We start from the raw sequence: 9077 nt of genomic DNA, 5'->3' as shown, positions 1-9077 counted from the left end.
TGCACTATCCTAAGGAAAGTGCTCTCCTAAGTGCATAATGGCTCAGATCACCAAGCCCAGAGGCCTCTTGGTAGAGTTTAGACCACCCTGTTTTTGGCAGGAGCTCCAGTGTTAGCCCCTTCATCCCAGGTTGTCCTATAGTCCTGATTCTACACTGTCTCTCTCATTTGCCACTTCCTTTTCTTCTTTCCATGCTCTATGAAGTGTGGAAGTCCACAGGCTTTTTTCTAAATCAGCTTTTAAAAAGGAAAATTGATTTTTTTCTTAGTATAAAAGTAACATATACTTTACTATACAGAATGTAGAAACTGTAGATAAGCAAAAGAATGGAAAGACCATCCATAGACTACCACCCAAAGATAAGCTATGTGGTATTACCTCTTTTGTCTCTGCTTATATATTCATCCATTTTTATTAAAAATGAGACCATACTATGTTGTAGGGTTATAACTTGCTTTCTGTACTTAACATATAGTGAACACTTTTCTGTTATATTCTTCAAATACAACATTTGTAATGACTGTACTGTATTTCATTGTATATTTCATTTACTTAACTAATTTTCCATTGTGGGACATGTAGTTTCTACTTGTTTTTAATTGCAAGCTGTGCTTCACTGAATCTTTTTTCGTGAATCTTTGTGAATTACTATTATCTCCCTAGAAGAAATTACTAGAAATGGAAGGGCTGAAATGACTAGGTCTTGATACTTTGTGTACCATCTATGTTAGGAGTCTCAACTACCAGCGTTGTTTCAGCTACCACCTCTATATTGCTAATTTCCAGATCAGAGTCTCTTGTCCCAACCTACTCCTGAGCAATAAAACTACATTTGTAACTCGCTTTTGTACTCCTCTATTTAAAGGTCACAAAAGTATGTCATGCTCAATCATAACCAAGAATGAACTCATCTTCCTCTTTTTTAAAAAAGCTCACCGTCCTTTATTCCCCATTTATTCCACTATTCCTCTGGCCAGACAGGCATGAAAGAAATCTTGATGACCTCCTTCCTCTCTTGATCCTTTCATATTAAGTTGTGAAGTCTTTGATTGACATCTCTACCAGTTCAAGTCCTAACCAACTCTCAAGACCTATCTCAAATCTGCTCACTGTAGGAAGCTTATCTTCCCTTTTCCAGCCAGACAGGATCCCTGAAGGAGGGAGAAGAGAGGACAGAGAAAATATTTGAAGAGATAATGACTGAAATTTTTCCAAACATGATGAAATCTATAAACCTACAGATTTAAGAATCTCAATGAACCTCAAATGCAACAAATGTGAAAAAACAAAAAGCCAGCATCGAGGAACATCATAAACAAATTGTTCAAAATCAGGGCTATAAGAGAAAATGTTCATTACCCAAAGAAAAAAAATGTTCCATACAGAGAAAGTCAAGGATGACAGTAAATTTCTCATTAGAAACAATGTGTTCAAGAAGACAGTGAAGCAATATCTTTAAAGTGCTGAAAGAAAAAAAACAAAAATAAACCGAAAAAAGGTCCACTTAGAATTCTATATCCAGGGAAGATAGCTTTTGAAAAACAAAGGTAATTTTTTTTTTTTTGAGATGGTGTCTTGCTCTGTTGCCCAGGCTGGAGTGCAGTGGAGCGATCTTGGCTCACTGCAACCTCCACCTCCTGGGTTCAAGCAATTCTCCTGCCTCAGCCTCCTGAGTAGCTGGGATTACAGGCCCGCACCACGATGCCCGGCTACTTTTTGTATTTTTAGTAGAGATGGGGTTTCACCATGTTGGTCAGTCTGGTCTCAAACTCCTGACCTCGTGATCTGCCCGCCTCAACCTCCCAAAGTGAGTAAAAATATTTTTAGATATACAAAACCCAAAAGAACTTATCACCAGCATAACCACACTGTAAAAAATGTTAAAGTCTTTCTGACAGAAGAAAAATTATACCAGATGGAAATATGTATCTACACACGGGAATGAAGAACACCAAAAATGGTAACTAAGAGGGTACCTATGTAGTTTTTTAAATTATCTTTTTATCTTTAAAAGATCATGAACTGGCTGGATGTGGTGGCTCACACTTGTAATCTCAGCACTTTGGGAGACCAAGGAGGGAGGATTGCTTGAGGACAGGAAATTGAGGCTGCAGTGAGCTATAATTGCACCATTGCACTACAGCCTGGGTGATAAAGACCCTGTCTCTAAAAAATAATAATAAAAGATAATTAACTGTTTAACCAAAAGTGAGTCACAGAAGGTCAGAGGAAGAAGGAATGTACAATCTCATTTGCAATCTGAATTACTTACTGAATTCATATAATTGGTAGGAGGGCCAGGAATATAAATCAAGTTCTCTGATGCAACCTAACCAAATGATAACAGATATACTAGTCCCCGCTTATCTGTGGTTTTACTTTCCAAAGTTTCAGTTATCTGTGGGGGACTACAGTCCAAAAATACTAAATGGAAAATTCCAGAAGTAAATAATCCATAGGCTTTAAAAAAATAATTTATAAGTTTTAAATTGCATGCCATTCTGAGTAGCATGATAAACTCTCACACTGTCCTGCTCTGTACTGCCCTGGACATGACTCACTCCTTTGTCCAGTGCATCCACGCTGCCTGCATGTGTTACCCACCTATTGGGCACTTCGTAATCATCTTGGTTATCAGATCAACAGATCACAAGAAGAAAGGTAGGTACAGTATATGATGTTTTGAGAGAGATACAGAGAGGGAAACCACATTCAGATAACTTTTATTAAACTGTAGTTGTTCTACAGAACAGAGCCCTCAGAAATAACGCCGCATATCTACAACTATCTGATCTTTGACAAACCTGAGAAAAACAAGCAATGGGGAAAGGATTCCCTATTTAATAAATGGTGCTGGGAAAACTGGCTAGCCATATGTAGAAAGCTGAAACTGGATCCTTTCCTTACACCTTATACAAAAATTAATTCAAGATGGATTAAAGACTTAAACGTTAGACCTAAAACCATAAAAACCCTAGAAGAAAACCTAGGCATTACCATTCAGGACATAGGCATGGGCAAAGACTTCATGTCTAAAACACCAAAAGCAGTGGCAACAAAAGCCAAAATTGACAAATGGGAGCTAATTAAACTAAAGAGCTTCTGCACAGCAAAAAAAACTACCATCAGAGTGAATAGGCAACCTACAAAATGGGAGAAAATTTTCGCAACCTACTCATCTGACAAAGGGCTAATATCCAGAATCTACAATGAACTCAAACAAATTTACAAGAAAAAAAACAACCCCATCAAAAAGTGGGCCAAGGACATGAACGGACACTTCTCAAAAGAAGACATTTATGCAGCCAAAAAACACATGAAAAAATGCTAACCATCACTGGCCATCAGAGAAATGCAAATCAAAACCACAATGAGATACCATCTCACACCAGTTAGAATGGCGATCATTAAAAAGCCAAGAAACAACAGGTGCTGGAGAGGATGTGGAGAAATAGGAACACTTTTACACTGTTGGTGGGAGTGTAAACTAGTTCAACCATTGTGGAAGTCAGTGTGGCGATTCCTCAGGGATCTAGAACTAGAAATACCATTTGACCCAGCCATCCCATTACTGGATATATACCCAAAGGACTATAAATCATGCTGCTATAAAGACACATGCACACGTATGTTTATTGTGGCACTATTCACAATAGCAAAGACTTGGTACCAACCCAAATGTCCAACAATGATAGACTGGATTAAGAAAATGTGGCACATATACATCATGGGATACTATGCAGCCATAAAAAAGGATGAGTTCATGTCCTTTGTAGGGACATGGATGAAATTGGAAATCACCATTCTCAGCAAACTATCGCAAGGACAAAAAACCAAACACCGCATGTTCTCACTCATAGGTGGGAATTGAACAATGAGAACACATGGACACAGGAAGGGGAAAATCACACTCTGGGGACTGTTGTGGGGTGGGGGGAGCGGGGAGGGATAGCATTGGGAGATATACCTAATGCTAAATGACGAGTTAATGGGTGCAGCACACCAGCATGGCACATGTATACATATGTAACTAACCTGCACATTGTGCACATGTAACCTAAAACTTAAAGTATAATAATAAAAAAAACCTTAAAAAATTGTAGTTGTTCTATTTTATTAGTTATTGCTTTTAATCTCTTACTCTAATTTATAAATTAAACTTTATCATAGGTATGTATTATAGGAAAAAGCATAGTATATAGAGGGTACTGTTACTATCCATGGTTTCAGGCACCCACTGGGGTTCTTAGGGTATATCCCCCACACATAAGGGGGGACTACTGTACAAAGCTCCTTTCTAACAGACAAGGAACAAAGTCACTCTTTTTCTGGTTTCCAGGTCAAATACTTTTCTCCCTCTCCAGCCCTTCCTCCAGCCATTCCTTGCTCTCATACACCCTCATAATATTTGCACAGTGATTTATGGTCTGCCAACCCTTCCGGGTCTGTTACCTCACTTGATCCTAAGAACAACTCCGAGTACATAGGTCAGTTATTTGCATCTTTCTGATTTTATAGATGCAAAAACTGAAGCTCAGATCCTAGTTAAGTTTCCCAGGGTCAGAGTGTAATCGCTGGGTGAAGACAGGAATTGAATTTCAACCTTCTGATGCCAAACTTTGTGTTCATTCCACCATCCCAGTGTTGCCTCTCTCGTGTGCCTGGAATTCCACATTATTTGGCAACACTCATCTTGTTTCTAAATTATTTTCTCATAACCAAAGTCATGACATTTACAGAAAAAGCAACCTCAGAAAAGCAAAGGTACAGCTTTTTCTTTCAGTCAACTCTTGGGCTTATTTATAACACATTCCTTCTTTGAAAGCAGGAGTTCTGAAAATAGCACATCTATCCTTTGCCTATTAAGGGATAGTGGAACAATTAGGCTCAGAACAAAGCTAAGTCCACGATAACTGTGAACAAATTAGCCACAGACTGAAAAACAGCGTGAGTCACCAGAGGGAATAAAATGTACAATTTATCAGTGAAAGATCTCTTGGTTTCCTATTGCCAGAAACTTTAAATGTAAGTGTAGTATGGGTACTGGTATATTCCCAATTATATTGAAAATGATCTATTAGCAGTATAAAATTTGTGGAGGGAAGAGAAATTCTTTCATTCAGAAAACATTTAATTCCCTCCCCCTCAGCTTTTTGTGGGTCACCGTGCCAAATACAGATGGGAAAAGAGAGTAAGAGGTCCTCATCTCCAACTTGTTCCTTAACAGGGACACAGGACACATGAGCTGTAGTGGACTTGCATCCTAGGTACTGAAAAGGATTTTATTTCTTTTTTGATTATGAAGCTTAGTTTGGCTGGATATGAAATTCTTGGTTGGAATTTTTAAGAATGCTGAATATAGGTCCCCAATCTCTTCTGGCTTGTAGGGTTTCTGCTGAAAGATCTGCTGTTAACCTGATGTAGCTGACCTGCCCCTTCTCTCTAGCTGCTTTTAATATTTTTTCTTTCACATTGACCTTGTATTTTTAGTAGAGACAGGGGTTTACCATATTGTCCAGGCAGGTCTCGAACTCCTGGCCTCAAGCAATCCACCCGCCTTGGCCTCCCAAAGTGCTGGGATTACATGCATGAGCCACTGTATCCAGCCTGAGTTCTGAAATTGAATCAGTAATAATAATACTCCTACCAACTGGAAAAGGTCCCAAACAGATTCACAGCCAAATTCTACCAGACATATAAAGAGCTGGTACCAATCCTACAGAAACTATTCCAAAAACTTGAGAATTCCTCCCTAACTCATCCTATGAGGCCAGCATCATTCTCATACCAAAACCTGGCAGAGACACAACAAAAAAAAAGAAAACTTCAGGCCAATATCCCTGATGAACATAAATAAGGAGACCTGAAAATGTGGAATCGACTTTGGAACTGGGTAATAGGCAACAGTGTGTGCAGGGGAACTGCCTTTTATGAACCAAAACCCAGCAACACATCAAAAAGCCAATCCACTGTGATCAAGTGGGCTTTATTCCTAGGATCCAAGGTTGGTTCAATATATGGAAATCAATGCATGTAATTCATCACATAAATAGAACTAAAAACAAAACCACATGATCATCTCGATAGACACAGAAAATGCTTTCAATAAAATTCAACATCCCTTCATGGCAAAAACCCTTAAAAAACTATGAGGCATCAAAGGAACATAACCTCAAAACAATAAGAATTATCTATGACAAATCCACAGCCAACATTACACTGAATTGGCAAAAGCTGGAAGCATTCTGCTTGAGAACTGGAACAAGACAAGGATGCCCACTCTCCCCACTCCTATTCAACACAGTACTGGAAGTTCTAGTGAGAACAATCAGGCAAGAGAAAAAAATAAAAAGCATCCAAATAGGAAGAGAGGAAGTCAAAATATCTCTTTTCACAGAAAATGTGATTCTAAACTTAGAAAACTCCATAGTCTCTGCCTCAAAGCTCCTAGATATAAACTTCAGCAGTCTCAGGATATAAAATCAATACACAAAAATCAGTAGCATTTCTATACAACAATAATACCCAAGCTGAGAGTCAAATCAAGAATGCAATCCCATTCACAATAGCCACAAAAGACTTAAGTAGCTAGGAATACAGCTAACCAGGAAGGTGAAAGATCTCTATAATGAGAATTACAAAACACTGCTGACAGAAATCAGAGACGACATAAACAAATGGAAAAAGATTCCATGCTCACAGATAGGAAGAATCAATATTGTTAAAATGGCCATACTGCCCAAAGCAGTTTACAGATTCAATGCTATTCCTATTAAACTACCAATGGCATTTTCACAGAATTAGAAAAAACTATTTCAAAATTCATATGGAACCAAAAAAAGCCTGAATAGCCAAGGCAATCCTAAGCAGAAAGAACAAAGCTGAAGGCATCACATTATCCAACTTCAAACTATACTACAAGATTACAGTAATCAAAACAGCATGGTACTGGTACAAAAACAGACAGACCAATGGAACCAAATACAGAACCCAGAAATAAAGCCATACAAACTACAGCCATCTGATCTTCAATAAAGTTGACAAAAATAAGTAATGGGGAAAGGACTCTATTCAATAAATGGTGCTGGGATAACTGGTTAGCCAAATGAAGATTAGAACTAGACACCTTCACCATATATAAAAATAACTTAAGATGGATTAAAGACTTCTATTAGTCTGTTCTTGCACTGCTATAAAGAAATAGCTGAGACTGAATAATTTATAAAGAACAGAGGTTTAACTGGCTCACTCCATAGGCTGTACAGGAAGCATGGCAGCATCAGCTTCTGGGGAGGCATCAGGGAGCTTTCAGTCGTGCCAGAAGGCAAAGGGGGAGCCAGGCATCTTACGTTGCAGGAGCGGGAGCAAGAGAGAGAAGGGGGAGGTGCTACACACACAGATCTCGCAATAACTCACTATCACGAGAACAGCAGCAAGAAGGATGATGTTAAACCACGAGAAACCACCCCCATGATCCAATCACCTCCCACCAGGCACCACCTCCAATGCTGGGGATTACAATTCAACATAAGATTCGGATGGGGACACAAATCCAAACCCATATCAAGACTTACATGTAAAACCTAACTGAAAAAACAAAACAAACAAAACCCCTAGAAGGACACCTAAGAAATACCATTCTGGATGTAGGCCCTGGCAAAGATTTCATGAGGAAGACACCAAAAGCAATTGCAACAAAAACAAAAATTGACAAATGGGACCTAATTAAACTAAAGAGCTTCTCTGCTCAGCTAAAGAAACTATCAACAGAGTAACCAGATAACCTACAGAATGGAAGAAAATATTTGCAAACTATGGATATGACAAAGGTCTAATATTCAGAATCTATAAGGAACTTAAGTAAAAAACAAAACAACAACAACAACAAAAACATTAAAAGTGGGCAAAGGAGGCTGGGTGTAGTGGCTCACACCTGTAATCTCAGCACTTTGGGAGGCTGAGGAGGGTGGAACACTTGAGGTCAGGAGTTCGAGACCAGCCTAGCTAACATGGTGAAACCCCATCTCTACTAAAAATACGAAAATTAGCCGGGTGTGGTGGCACACACCTGTAGTCCCAGCTACACAGGAGGCTGAGTCATGAGAATCGCTTGAACCCAGGAGGTGGAGGTTGCAGAGAGCCAAGATCATGCCACTGCACTCCAGCCTAGGTGACAGAGCGAGGACCCTGTCTCAAAAAAAAAAAAAAAAATTGGTAAAGGACATGAACAGACACTTCTCAAAAGACATACATATGGCCAATAAGTAAATGAAAAAATGCTCAACATCACTAACCATTAGAGAAATGCTAATAATCAGAGAAATCCATCTCACCCCAGTCAGAACAGCTATGATTAAAAAGTAAAAAGAAACACATGCTGGCAAGGTTGCAGAGAAAAGGGAACACTTACACACTGTTGGTGGGAATGCAAATTAGTTCCATCTCTGTGTAAAGCAGCATAAGGGATTTCTCAAACTTAAAACATTCTACCATTCAACCCAGCAATCCTATTATCAGGTATATACCTAAAGGAATATAAATTATTCTCCCATAAAGACACATGCATACATATGTTCATCACAGCACTATTCACAATAGCAAAAGCATGGAATCAACCTAAATACCCATCAACAGTGGACTGGATAATGAAAATGTAGTACATATATATTATGGAATACTACAGTCATAAAAAAGAACAAGATCATGTCCTCTGCAGAAGCATGGATGGAGCTGGAGGCCGTTATCCTAGGCAAATTAATGCAAGAACAGAAATCCAAATATTCTCACTTATAAGTGGGAGCTAAACATTAAGTACACATGGACACAAAGAAGGGAGTAATAGATACCAGGGCCTACCTGAGAGTAGAGGGTGAGGATCAAAAAACTAGCTATCAGGTACTATGCTCACAACCTGGATGACAAAACACTGACAAAACCCCTGCAACACAATTTACCCATGTTACAAACCTGCACATGTACCCTCTGAACCTAAGAAGTTGGAAAGAAAAAAAATAAGACATAAAAAAAAGACTGCTACAGCAATCACTTTTCAAACGACTGGTATTAATTTCTGTCCT

Source organism: Pan troglodytes, chromosome 12 (assembly GCF_028858775.2).
Source record: "Pan troglodytes isolate AG18354 chromosome 12, NHGRI_mPanTro3-v2.0_pri, whole genome shotgun sequence".
Lineage (NCBI taxonomy): Eukaryota > Metazoa > Chordata > Mammalia > Primates > Hominidae > Pan > Pan troglodytes.
The sequence above is the reverse complement of the archived record's forward strand: the minus strand, read 5'-3'. Positions refer to the sequence as shown.